The 14899-nt window shown below is 39.8% G+C and overlaps 1 pseudogene; it reads left to right on the forward strand.

The window, feature by feature from the left end:
• The first annotated feature begins 6986 nt into the window (after positions 1 to 6986).
• LOC124991411 (sphingosine-1-phosphate phosphatase 1-like) lies at positions 6987 to 14275 on the forward strand (annotated as a pseudogene).
• The last annotated feature ends 624 nt before the right edge of the window (positions 14276 to 14899 follow it).

A 14899-nucleotide genomic window follows, 5' to 3' on the forward strand; every position in this document is an offset into this window, starting at 1 on the left:
GTTCCATCAGTCACAAATTCTTCCCTGATCCCATGACCACTGATCTCTCTACCACTCCTTAGTTTATACTTATATTTCCTAAACAACAAAAGTCTTTTGTTTTGAATAATCTGAGCTATCCTGAGACTGTGAAGACAAGACAGAGACCCTGCACGGCCCTCAGGACATGCTCCTTCCTGTCACCTCACTTCCCCAGGGCTTTACACAGCTGAGAACTGATATTGGCTTGTTGTTATTATTCAGTACCAGATGAAGCTCAGATGCTACTGGTTACCATGAGTGCTGCTTCCTGTCCCAGAGTCCCACTAATGGCTCCAACTGCATTGGTTGTCACCAGTCCTCCCTTCTATGGTCTGTGACCCCCACTTCTCCCTGTCTTTCCTAACCTTGAGGAATAGGCTGGGTGTTCTGTGGAATGTTCTCAGTCCAGGGGTGTGGGAAAATTTTTACATTGTGTCAGAGGTGCCTGGTGCTGTCACCCTTCATGGCTTGCTAAGGCAGTGTTTCATTCTTGTCTCCATCTCTTCCGTGACTGCCAGTCTCAGTCCAGCACTCCCCTTCTTGGAGGGAGTATCTGCATATGCTAATTGAAAATCTTTTCCAAGTAAAGTTTGCCTCCTCTCCCTCATTTACTCATTTATGGAATCATGTATTTCTGCACCTGGGTTATAAATCCATAGCACCCTCCATTCCATCCTTCCAGTTGCTCCTGCTTGTCCATGTGCTCTGAACTTTCTTGGTTGGATGTTCCCTGACTTTCTGGCATGATGCAGTGCTCAGATCCATCTCATGCTGTCTGTTCCAGCCCTAGAATTGGCCATTTTTCCAAGGACCCCGTGATTGGAGAGAGATTAGAAACCCAGATTGGGTGGATATTGAGATTAGAAAACAGAATTAGGCCAAGATTGGTCCTCCATTGTCTGTCACACACCTTTGCCCTGCTGTGTTGAGTTTTGACCCTGCTCAGGTCAGAGCAACCACAGGCTCAGCTCCTCTGTGCCAGGCAGGGATGCGGGCTCAAGCTCCAAGGCCATGCTCACTCTGGGAGCCTCTAAAGTGACTTCTCCCCTGCTGCCTCAATTCTCTGACTCAAAGCTAGAATAGTAATGGCCTAGACCACTGTGTAGTCACCATCCCACAGTGCACTCAGGTGGGAGAGTCCACTTTTCTTCATTGGCACTTTCTCTTAAGTACTTTTTTGTGATTTGATTAAATTTAAGACATTATTTTTGGAATCGCTTTGTTCAACTAATTTATTTCTTAAAATTCATTTCAGTTGTCACAATAATGCATACATGGATGGGTGCAATACTTTAATTTACAATGTGTTAACAATGTGAAATTGTTAAACCAGAGTGATCAACACATCTATGCTTCACATACTTGCTGTTTTGTGGTGAAAAAGTTTAAATTCTACTCTTGGCAGTTTTGAAGTGTAGGATGCATTTTTATCTGGAAGTCACCGCTCTTGCAATGGATCACCATCCGGCTCCTCTGGTGTAGCTGGGCTGTTCCTTTGATCCACTCTCCACAACTCCCCAGCCCTGGTGAACATAGCTCTGCTCTCCCTTGAGCTTACTGCTCTACATTTCACATGTGAGATAGATACACATGTAACTTACTGTTGCAGTGAGCCTGGAACTCCACCAAGGCTCAGTCCTTTCCTGGGAACACATCCTGTGGGCCCCTTTCTCTCTATCTTGACTTGTGATAGGTAAAGTTGGAAATGACAGTGCTCGGCCTTTTAAAGTTTCTCCTAAGTTATGTGAGTGTGGTGGCATGGACCTGGCTGACAATCAAGGTTCTGCATAACCTCTAGATGATTCACAGACAATAGATACTAGTGCTGCAGGCAAGTCAGCTGGTCCCCTTGTGCAAAATGCATCACTTTTTGAGTAAAGATTGCTGAAGGCAGTAGACTCACCCCAATGACAAGACAGGTCAACAAACAACTGTTTCCAGAAAATAGCGGGTCATTTTGAAGGCAATCATAGAGCTTCTGTATCATTACATGATTCATATCTGAAGGAAAAAGCACACCTGGTGAGGTATTACAAGGCTCTGATTACCTCAGCACAGCTACAAACTGATTCATGGTATGGATTTAAGTATCCCTTGTTTCAATGGGTGCATGAAAGGCAACAGGCTCTCTTGTATGTCAGAGTCATAAATTAGGGCATGACCATTCCCCCTCAAGCTGACGATGGCTGTGGAGCTCTCACAGTGGGGCCTGCTCAGGACTTGGGATGTTCTGGAGCTGCCTGCACCTGGGTCCTTGTTGTCCTCTGACATTTTCTCTGCAATTATTGTGCTTCTTCATTTTATGTGCTCCTCATTGTGCATCTGGGTGAGGCAGTTGCCCAGGAGGTATTAGGATTTTATTCTGATTAAACGTGATTATCTTTTGTCATCTTTATTTCTTGTTTTAATTGATGCTTTGAGGTTAAGTAATGAATAGAATAGATGAAAGTTTATGATAATCTCATTTTTCACTGCCTTAAAATGAATTAAAATCTTATTTAGAATTTTACCCATAGAAACATTGTTTTTTAAGTGAAGGAAACATATTATAAAGGCATATTGAAGGTGTATATTGAAGGAGAGTAGGAAAAAGGTAGATAAAAAATTGACATCAAGACAGAGAATCAGTTTGCCTTCTAAACACCAACAGAAGCATCCAGTGGGCCCTTGGCTCCCTCTTTGTGGTTTTGCCTCCCCCCTGAGTACACAGTCATCAGTCATTTGCAGTCACTTATCTGCTTTTACATTATTAAGAGATTCAACTACTTCCCCAGCAACACCAGCATCGCTGCTTACATTTTCTTTGATATGATGCTGTGGACATAAGAATTTCAAGTACACTGGGAAGAATATCAGATCCAGCATCAGTTCTGGATCTGTCAACTGGTGGGCAGCCTTGGACACACATGTTCTTTCTTGTGCCTCAGTTTCCTCATCTATCAAGTGGAACCAGCATCCTTAAGTTTAGTGATGTCTGTGTGTGTGTGCACTGACATCCCATGACCACAGCTGGAACTCATCCCAGCCCACCAGGCTCAGCTTCTGTCTTGGCTACAAACTCTATGATTCCCTTCCAGCACACTCTTGCAATGTTCACTTCGTATTAAGGATCAAGTTGTTCAAATCTTTTCTCAGGTTCTTCTTGTGAGAAATAGACAGTCCAGTGGTCTATTTTCAGAATATAGTATTTAACCTTAAGTGTTACATTGAGATATAAAAAAGGCAGCCAGAGGGGGAATAGCAGTATAGAAAGTTGCACAATAGCTCCAGAGCCCATGGATGTGGCATATGCAAAATCCATCACCTGTACATCCCCTTGAAAAAACAGGTGGGGGAAGGGATTGGTCTGACCAAGAGAGATAGAAATTTCTCTGTTAAGAAAGAGTAACTAAAAGAGGGGTGGGAGTGGTGGGGGGAAGGGAAAAATAACAGAATGAATCAAACATTACCCTATGTAAATTTATGATTACACAAATGGTAAGCCTTTACTCCATGTACGAACAGAGAAACAACATGTATCCCATTTGTTCACAATAATAAAAAAAAGAAATAAAAAGAGTAACTTAGCTAAGTAAGAGTTATATAGGTGTCAGAATGCATGCATGCCAAGAATACTTTCCCACCACAACATTACAGAGGGAGGTAGGAAAAACTAAAGGTATATTTCTTTCAATAACTCAATTAACTAATTGCATAGATTGTACCCCAGAGTACCTCCTGTCAGGTCAAGGGTCAGAGCTGCATTAGGGATAAAAGCAGGTGGACTGCCCACCCAGGTGTGATTGCTCTGCAGACCTTATTTGGTAGCACACCCTTCTGCAGAAGTACTTTGCCTTTGCCTTGCTAAACTACTTCTGAGCACAAGCCTGATTCCTCATGACACCTGGCATGTCAAACATTCTCATATCTGAAATGTTTGTGTGTTGTGATTCATGTCTTTCTTTTTCTGATGACTGTGAATACAAAGCCACAGCTCCTAACCTTTGATGAGCTGAATGTGGGTGTACTGACCAGAAGTGAGCAACAGGGAACAGGCACAGATCCCCTTCCTGATATTCTGTGTGGTCACACCCTGGCTTGTGCCCAGCCAGCCTGTAGGAATATGAGGTCCACTGGCAAAATATTGGATCAATGGCAACCAATGCAACAGCAGCCACCTGACTACTTCTTCCCTTGCCTTTCTTCACAGGTCCCAAACAGACCAATAAATATTCACCAGTCACTGTACAGGGAGAACACACCTGGTCCCAAGGGTGAGGGACTAAGACATTTCCAGGGCTAACCTGCAGCCTGCAGAAAGCAATCTGAGTGACAGGAAAAGTCACTGTATGTTTGAGCAGAGTAACATGATCTATTCTTAAAAGGATCATTCTGACTACTGATAAAGATGGGGGTAACTGAATAGTGCCAAGGGGCCAAACAAGGACCAGTGGTAAAACCTACTGAAAGGCTGAGCTAACCTTGATTAGGAAATGGCTTTCTAACTGAACTGGTCATAAAGGAAGCACGCTGCCTCAGGAGATGGTAAGCAAGTCCCTGAGTCAAAGGAACCCTGGAGGACTAGTTGCTGAGTAGGGAAGTTCTGCCCTCAGTACTCAAGCATCTGATGTGATTAGACAACTCTCCAAGTCTCTTCCAAGTGGAGATAATGTGGTTCTGGGAAATCAATTGAAAAGAACTATTTTCCTGAAAGTAGGAATCATTGACCACCTGGGAAGATAAGGAGGTGTACTGTGGTGGAAATGTGGGGAGAGGAACTACTGAGAAAAGGACCAGCATAAGCCAAACTCCAGAGGTGAATAAACATGGTCTTTGGGGAATCTAGCATACCAAGAAGGGAAAGGTATATCAGGATGGGGAGGGAGATGAAGCTGGAAGGAGATGCAGGACCTCATAGGGGAGAGCTCCCACAGGGCCTGATGATACTGAGAAAACACTTTGCCATCCCTTGTTGAAGAAGCAAATGAGAGACTGTAGGAGCCAAAGAAGCAGGTTTTGACCCCTTGGTTCCCCTAAACAGTTTTTTCCCTCACAGCTTGGTCAGAAACTTCTTGAGCGCAGGTCTCCCTAATGTTCACTCTGCTCCCTGCCCAACTTCCCACTGGAAAATGTATCCAGAAATGGCTTCCTAATAACCAACAATATAAATATAAGCTCCTGAGGGCCCTTTCATGGTGGTTGTTTTGTGACTTCATCATAAGAAGATGGGAACAGACAATTCTGGGGACAATTCTGGGGTGGACCAGTATTTGATGGAAGAGAACTATGCTCATGAGACGCCACAAGATGGAGTCCTTTCCTTCCATCAACTCAGAGCCACTCCACAAGCACCAGCCCTGGAATTCCCAGTGCTCAGAACCTGGTGACATCATCTTTAAGTAACAATGGGGCTTGTGCCTTCGGAAGACTCCCATTGATGGACAGATTCGTGGGGGAATTGATTCTTTGCTGAGCCATGGGCCTGGTAACAAGTCTCAATGGTATGCATCCTCAAATGGAGAACCTGGGCCTTCCTGGCAGTAAGTATCCCTTCAGTCCTTTAAGGGGACAAACTTTCAGGGAGTAGACATGGATGGGGTGGTGGCTGCCTGCACAGACTGCTAAACAGTTAAAAGACAGACTCCTCTAGGTAACTAAGGCAATTTGCAAGGCAGAAACCATGTTCTGCCCAACCAGGAAAGATACATTGGTGCCCTTGTCAAGTGGTTTTGAGGGTCTTGACACTAAGTTCAATTTATCAGTCTGAGGGATTGGATGGGTCCTGGACTGGGAACCAGAAGGACTTACTGAGTCTGAACAGGTCATGTTCCCTCTAGACCTAGTATCCCTTATCTCTAAAAGGCTAATGTGGACTCTTATGCTCCCTGCAGACCTAGCTTTAACTGAATATTAAAATGATGAGGTAGGTCTTTAAGGAGGGAGGGAGGGAATGGATGAATGGATGAGCCAAATCAAGAAGAGGAATGAGAAATAGTTCAGGTCCCAAGCCAGAGCTCTTAGTCAGCTGCCTCTTTTCTTTCTTTTACTGCCTCAGCCTGGTTCTTGCTATACTTTGAATTCATGGGACTGTGTTGTGTGCTAACCGGCGGCTGCATTATATTTCTTCACTGGAGGAAGAAGCTACGGCAGGGGAGGTGTGCCCAGCAGTGGGTGGAAGTGATGAATGCTTCCAGCTTCACTAACAGTCCACTCTTGTACTGGATAAATACACAGAGACGCCATGGTATCAATGCAACTATCAGAATAGGCCCTCCCTCAACTGGTACCAACACTGACATTAAAGTCAAGATTCCAGATTGTCTTTGGGAGTCAGACACCCCTGAAGGCAGGGTTAATGGCCTCAGGGGCAGCAGCCCCAGGGCAGAAACCCCTGTTGCTATGCAAGCTGCTCTGGTGGTCTCAGAGCAGTCCTATCTAATCAGTTGCCACAGTGCCAGATCAGATCCCCATTCTAATTCCCATCTTTCAGGAGATACCCTTTGCCCCACCCCTCCACAAAATGCCTCCCATGCTGGAATGCTCTGCCTCCTACCCATTGGACATCAATCTTGAAAGGAATGTTCACTACCATTCCCTTCCCACACTGGTTCTGGAGCGAACTGTTTCAATGCCAAGCTTTTGCTTCATATTTGTGGCCTCCACTCACTGAAGGCAGTCATGTTGACACAGAGGGCCCACTTGGATGTTACGTTATTTAAGATTTTTGAAGTCAGATCTGTTGTGTCTCATTTGTTGTTAGGAGGGCAATGTCCTTCCCCTGGTTGATGGTGGCACAAGTCTAACCGATACAATGAGAACTGGATTTGGCTTTGAAGAGACACATTGAATCAATACTTGTGGACGAGCTCAATTCCCTCCATCCAAACATGGGCTAAGTCCCCAAAGGCACTGCTGTTCTGCAGGATGGTAAGTACAGTTGCCACAAGAATGACAGTTGCTGAGGGCCACAGGTATGGTAGTCCACAATGGCTATGCCACTGATCAAACAAGTCATCATAAGGCCCATGAAGCACACCACACTGTGGGTTGAATATGTTTTCATAAGGCAAATTATTTTTGTTTTCTTTTTTCAAATTTAAAGACCTATGAAAAGAAGAGGCTTAAAGTTAACAACCAATATTCTATTTGAAAAAGGAAGAGAAAAACAGGAAAATTTTGTAAACACATACCCAATATTTAGAGATTTTTGTAAGATTTTTTAATGAAAATATATATTTTAATTGTCACCTGAGTCTACTACATTTTCATCCAAAATGGTTAAAACCTATTTTCATTTCAAGTGATCAATGAATAAGGTAAGATCTTTATCTGGACAAAAACAAATTGTAAAAACACTGTACTAAAGTTTATTTCCAGGGAATATCAATTAGTACTGTACACTCTTTCCAAAGGTCAATACTTTTATCAATTCATCTTTAACTGGTCATCTAAATATAAATTTCATTGGGGATTTTACTATGGGTTTTTTTTTTTTTTTTTTTTTTTTAGCGGTACTGGGGATCGAACTCAGGGCCTTGTGCTTGTAAGGCAAGCACTCTACCAGCTGAGCTACCTCCCCAGCCCTGACTTTTCTAACATGAAAAGTTTTCAAAATAGTTCACCAACACTGATTTCATCACTACCCAATCAAATTGCATGGCTTACTGTAATATCAATTACTAATAGCTTATCTTTGTTACTGTCTATAAACAGTTCCAAGCACTAAAAGGAAGAATAAGTACCTACCATGCAAATTTATGGAAAGGCAGTGTGTATCTCTTTTTTTTATCTGACAAAGCAATTCCATATTTATAACTAATTTTTCTTTAGGCAGAAGGCCAATGTATGAGATTTGGGCATTTTACTTCATGCCAAATATAACATAATTAAATCAAAACACATTTAAAGTCATATACACATCATTGTGAACCTGAAAAAATAGGAAGAACTGGGGTGGTTGCTCAGTGGTGGAGCACTTACCTAGCATGTGTGAGGCACTGGGTTTGTTTCTCAGCACCACATACAAATAAAAAATAAAGTTTCATTGACCTCTAAAAAATATTTTAAAAAGAAATTAAAAAAAGAAAGATTTCCTGGGAATATTTAATAAATCTAATTCAAAATCTTCTATTACAGGAATTTTCTAATATGTTTCATAGAAGATATAAAGATTAGTAAAATGGAATTGTTAGTTACCTTTCTCTTATAATGGAAATGAAGTTTCTTAATTTAGAAAATTATTGTTATATACAGTGTAAGTACCCTATTTAATTTTATTGGTGACTGAATTTACAAGACAATCCCTACCTTAAATGAAGAAACCAGTTTTAACATAAACAAACTGAATTTTACTTGGTTAAGGAAGGAAGATGACAGAGAATTTTAAAATGAAGACACATATATAAAAAATGCATGTTTTATTATTGTGTATTTATGGCAAAAGTTCTTGGTATGGAATATTACAGGCATAGAGTAACTTTGAATTGGTTTATCACTTAGGGATTAGAGTCTTCAATGTTAAAATCAAATTTTCCTGGAACAAGTAGTACGCAATCAGTGACTGCCACTCCCACAAAGACTAAGGGCAGAGGAAAGATTACCTTGGTATGAGTTCTTTAATATTTTGATATTAAATTGATAAACACAGGCCAAGTAAACATAACCAGAGTTCATATATTCTACCCAGAAAGCCAGAAGAACTTCTCAGTTTTCAAAATGGATTTTTCCTTTTTGTTCAATGATGTTATCTAAGTACACCACAAAATGTTAATGAGGGCCAAGGTGTCTCCACATCTGGCATGGAGAGTCACAGCTCTTAGATTGCTCAATACAGCATGGTCAAAAAGCAGATTTTTTGTTTGTTTGTTTAGAATTCATGTCTTTTATGCATTCAACTAGGTTGTTAATAAATTTCTGACCACTTTTACATATTTTTGTTTTGTGATTATGTCAATGTGATTTAAGGTTTAAAAAGTTAATCATTGACTACTCTGAATAATTTTCCACATAGCCTGTGGTTGTTTGGGAGCATGATTTAACAATACAAAATGAAGAGGTGGTATAAAGGTTGTCTCCATGGCCAGGAGATCAAAATAATTATTCCATCACTATAAGTAAGGTTTGCATTCAGTAACAAGCAAAGTCTTTACATGTACGCTAGCCACAAAACTCCAATGGAAAAATTTTTGTAAAGTAGATGCTATTTGATATGATACATTCATTTTATCTAATTTCCCCAAGGAATTATCTATTACTTGGGGAAAATTTTCCTGGATGAAGATGGAACTATCTAAAAAACATAAGCATAATAATATCAAAAGAAAAGCCCCAATAGGTGGTTCTGACACTACTGTGTCATTGCCCCTTTGGAGCAGTCATGTAATTCTTATTTTTGCAGGTACACTTTTCAGTTCCCTGTCCAATTGTAACATGAGTGAATTTTGCCATTAATAATCTGGGGTTATGGGGGTAGTAATTGATCAATGGCAGAGTAAAAACAATTATCTTATTATCTTTGCTTTCTCTCTGATTTGTTTTTTATTTTTCTCCCACTTGAATATTTACTTCCACACTCATTATCTTATCATTGGATTTTAATTTCTCAGTAATGAAAACAAAGATTTGGTTTTTCTTCTGGATTCTGCAATTTAATATTTTTCCCCATGGGGGGAGAAAAGAGTGGGGACATGCAACATTAAGTAATGCAGCATGTTCTTATTCTTAAAGGAAACTCCAATATGACAAGTGCAAGTGACATTACTCCAAAATAAATCCCTTTTCCCTCATGCCTCATGACTTACCATAGATTCTCTTGTTTAACTGCCCCTAAAGGATATGAGGCGTGCTTCACTTTCTTGGAGATGTTCCTTATTAATAAATGTTCTCCATATTACTGCAAATGATTTTAAATAAAATAACATGACTAGTGAATAAATAATATTGAATAAAATAATATTACAATATCAGAAAATTATGTAATTTTCTTGATACAATATATGCATGTATAGATAGATAGATGGACAGATACATAGATAGGTTCATACAGTTAGTAGTTACAGACAGCTGCACTCTTTGGTCTTTTAATCAAGATAATTAAGAAAACTCTGATACCCACAGGGTCTGCTTTCAGTCTCTGTGCTGCCACTCCAGCATTCTGATCACAATATGAAGTGTAATTGAGAAGAAAGGTGTTATTTCATATGGATTTTGCTCTCATTTTATTCTGATTTGTGAAACAGGTGAGAAAAAGTGTGGATGTGCCATTTAAATAAGGCATTCAATTTCAATCTCTTGATTTTGAAGCTTTCTTGAAGAAATGTTGTCTTACTTTGTCTTAAAAATGTGAACAAAATAGAACACACACAAATATTCTTAAACAATCTATAAAAATGCATGTAACAGCCTGGTAGAAAGTAAATGTTAATATTCTTTCATCAGTCTTTCTGGCTATGATCTATCCTGTCAATTTATGAACAAATGTATCTAAAAATTTCACTTATACTAAGATATAAATAAGTGAAGAAGTTTAAATTTTATACTACATTATAGATATTTGACTTACACATTTTCAGAACTATAATCCAGGGAAAGGACATAAAAGAATGACTTAATTCAGGTAATATAATTCTCAACCAAATGTGAAAAGATGCTTCTGAAATCTAATCAGAGATTAGGCGTATGCACCACCTCTGTGTAGAATCAACCTAGAATTTAATCTGAATGTGTAGATATAGTTAACCATACCTTCTATATATTTATGTTCTTATATTAAATTATTTTGATAATTTGAGTCAACTATATGACATTCATTTACTTGGAAATGATAATATATAAACCTCACATGTGAAAACATTTGTTAGAAACTTGCAACCAGATATTAGAACCCTAGAGGTTTTCATACAAAATCAAAATCTCAAATTCAGATTTAAATACTGCATTTTCTGAGATTACTACTAAAATACAGGGTATATGATATTAATTTTCATATTTATTCTCTCATGTATGTCCTATTTTCATAACAATCAACAGGGACTTAAAATCAACCAAGGCCTGATTTTCATTAGCAGTCAGAAAACTGCAAATAATAATTTCACTGAGATCTCATCTCACCCCAATTAGAATAGCAACCATTAAGAATATAAATAATAGTAAGCATTGGCTAGCATGTGGCAATAAAAGGTGTTCCTATGCATTGTTGGTGTGACTGCAAATGAGTACACGGTTCAAGCTGTGTGGAGATTCCTCAATGCCAAAATAACTCCACTGATATGTATCTCTAAAAAGAACAAATTTTAAAAATTTACAAAGGAACAGCAATGGAGTCATCATTTGATCAGCTATTCCACTCCTCAGTATTTATACAAAATGATAGAAATAAGCACATTATAGCAACATACATGCATTCCCATGTTTATAGCTTTGAAATTTAGAACAGTCAAATCATGAAACCAGCCTAGACATCTGTCAACAGATGAATGAATTTTAAGAATGTGATATACTTTCTCACAAGCATACATACATTCACATGCAATGGAGTTGTACCAAGCCATGAAGAAGAACAAAATTATGAAATTTTCATTAATTGAGTGGAACTAGAGAAAATTGTGCTCTGTGAAGCAGATCAATTCAGAAAGTCAAGGGTCAAAGTTTTTCTCTCATATGTGAAAAGCAGAGAGAAAAAAATGGAAAAACAGAAAATAAAAGGGAGATCAGTAGAGGAAACAACGGGTTAAGGTAAATCAAAGATCAGAAAGAAAAAGGAAGAACTGGGGAATACAATCCAACAAATTATTCTATATGTGTATATAAATGCAGCAAAACGAATCCCACCTTCATGTATAATTATAAGGCAACAATGAAAATTTTTAAAAAATGTAATCGAGTAGAAAGAAAATCAGAATAGTAGTGGGAAGGGTGTAAGTGAAGGGAAGCTGAGACAGAAATAGGAAGCACTGGGAGATGAATAAGAATAAATTATATTATGTGTAATATGAATATGTAATAACGAACCCCATTATTATATACCATTATAGTTCACCCATAAAAACATAAAATAGATTAACCAAAGCAACACTAAAAAACCCTAAAATTCACTGAGAAATAATGTGAAATCTCTATACTGGAGATGAAGATGCTGGGAAAAGGAGAATTAGGACTTTTAAAATGTAGAGTAAATCAAGACACTGGAACATTCAGTTTTATATTAGGATGAGCATACTTGAAGTGTGTCTGTAATTAAAAAATAAGTAAAGAAAAGAAAAAAAAAAGCATGTAAATTAATGGCGTTGCATTACTGGCTTTAGGACTCAAAGCCAGGAATCCAAAGCCAAACTATTTGACCCTAAAGTCACAATATAATTTAATAAGTTTCTGTTTTAAATAATGTGACTGGATGTACAAATAAATGGTTTAAACAGAGGTAGGCACACCGATTTATTAAAACCTTTATTTAGGGCTCCTGTTAGATTGTTTGATTATGAAAAATATGCCATTTAGTTTAATGCAGAGAAAGCAGAAAATAACTATATGCAGAGGGTCTGATGAGCAAAACCACAGAAGCTGCAATTACAAAGGGGTGGAAGATTATAAGGCCATCCTGACAAAGCCACTCAGAGATGAAGTAACTGGATGCAACGAGTTATTGAGGTATAATACTGAGGGTAAAAATAGTGTAACTCAGTTCTTGATGAATTGAAAATTAAAATTTTTCAAGTAATGGATTCCAAGACCATAAAAATGTGTCAAAAGTTTAGAAGTCATTCCTCTTTCCTCAAGAAGAGTACCAATTCTGCTCTTCGATTTATTTAAAAAAAAAAAAAAAAAAAAAAAAAAACGTGATAAGAAAAGAGGCATCAAAACTCCAGTGCGTCCAGCGAGGCGCTGCTGCCGCTGGCCAGGCGCGGGGACGGCTCTCCCTCCTGCAGATCTGGTTAGCTCCTGGCTCAGGCAGCACCCAGCCCGGCGGGCTGCCCGTCTGCAGGAGACGCAGAAAGTGGCCGGTTTCCAGCCTCTGTGCGGGTGGAGGCGCCCGGAACCGCTCAGCCAAACGGAGGGAGGATGAGAAGGCTGAGGCGCCGCTAGCGGGAGACCCCCTGCGGCGAGGAGCCCTGGGCCGCCCGGGAGCGACCTCGGTCAGCGCTCAAACCGGACGCAGCGGCGCCCCCAACGGCGTGCGGAACCGGCTGGCGGCAGAGCTGGACCTGGCGGCCTTGCCGCACGCGGGCTCCCTGAGATGCAACTCGCTGGCGGGCAAGGAGGGCAAGCTGGCCCGCGAGCAACTGGCCGCTCTCCTACCTGTTCTGCTTGGGCACGGAGTTGGGCGACGGACTCTTTACATCATGTTCTTCCCTTTCTGGATCTGGAACCTGGACGCCCTGGTGGGTTGCAGGCTGGTGATCATCTGGGTGCTGGTCATGTACCTGGGCCAGTGCACCAAGGACATCATCCGCTGGCCGCCGCCCTCCTCGCCGCCTGTGTCAAGTTGGAGGTCTTCTACAACTCCCAGTACAGCATGCCCTCCCGGCGCTGTGTCCGGCACGCCATCCCCATTTCCATGGTCCTCCTCACCTATGGCCGCTGGCAGTATCCTCCTGTTTGTGGACTGCTTCTTATTCCCTGCTGGTGTTCTCTAGTTTGCCTAAGTAGAATGCACCTGGGAATGCACTCCATTCTGGACATTATTGCTGCATTCCTATATTACATTCCTATTTTAATCTTAGTTGTTTTCTATCCATTCGTGGACCTGATTGACAACTTCAATCAAACTTACAAATATGCTCCACTAGTTATCATGGGTCTTCATTTAGCTTTAGGGATCTTTCCTTTCACTATTGATACCTGGAGCACATCCCGTGGAGACACAGCTGAGATTCTAGGAAGTGGTGCTGGAATTGCCTGTGGATCCCATGTTGCTCTTAGCGTGGGTCTACTATTAGATCCTTCTTCAGAGATTCTACCGTTAGCTAGGCCCCCCGTTACTGTGACTCTGTTTGGAAAAGTCATATTGCGGATCCTCATGGGAATGATATTTGTACTGATCGTCAGAGATGTAATGAAAAAGACCACCATTCCTTTAGCCTGTAAAATCTTCAACATACCATGTGATGATATTGGAAAAGCAAGACAGCACATGGAAGTTGAACCTCCTTACCGGTATATTACCTATGGAATGGTGGGTTTCTCCATCACATTTTTGGTTCCCTACATATTTTTCTTTATTGGTATCTCTTCATGGGGACATACTGTTTGTGATAAGAAAGAGGTTATCAGTTATTGATACCTAAAAATATACTCTAGATAAAAGATCAGAGTTAGACTTTTGCAAGAATTTAACTTAAATAACTAAGTAAATTCTTAAGAGTCAGTGCTTTTTATCATTGCACATCCAGATTTTGTCTTCGGTATGCTGAGCTGTTTCTGTACTGAGAAAATGGTAAGTATCTATTTAGAATGTTCATGTAATGTTTGGAGAGTTCTGTGCTGTTATGGATTCAAGTTATATGTAGCATATATTAAGGTACATAGTAGGCAATTATATATCTAATATGTTATATATAAAATAATATACCTAAGTTTTTTTTAAACTGAGGTGTATTGTGAAATCAATAACAATATGCAAGCAGTTGTATTTGAAATTAATACAAGTATGTTATTAACAAATATATTTAACATTTATTTACTAGGGAGCCATTTCCCAGTTGAACTGCATAATTAATAGACCACAATTCATATGCTACCACATATCAATTTACTGCCTCTTTTTAAACTGCCATCACCTTTCATGTTACCCATGATGTTGAACATGGGAGGCATTCTTAATGGACCAAATTTTCAGAAAAATTACTTTTTAGATTCCTTATTTTTTTTTAAGTTCTGTGCACTGCGTTGAGTGTATTGTTTT

The sequence above is a fragment of the Sciurus carolinensis genome, chromosome 8 (genome assembly GCF_902686445.1).
Source record: "Sciurus carolinensis chromosome 8, mSciCar1.2, whole genome shotgun sequence".
NCBI lineage: Eukaryota > Metazoa > Chordata > Mammalia > Rodentia > Sciuridae > Sciurus > Sciurus carolinensis.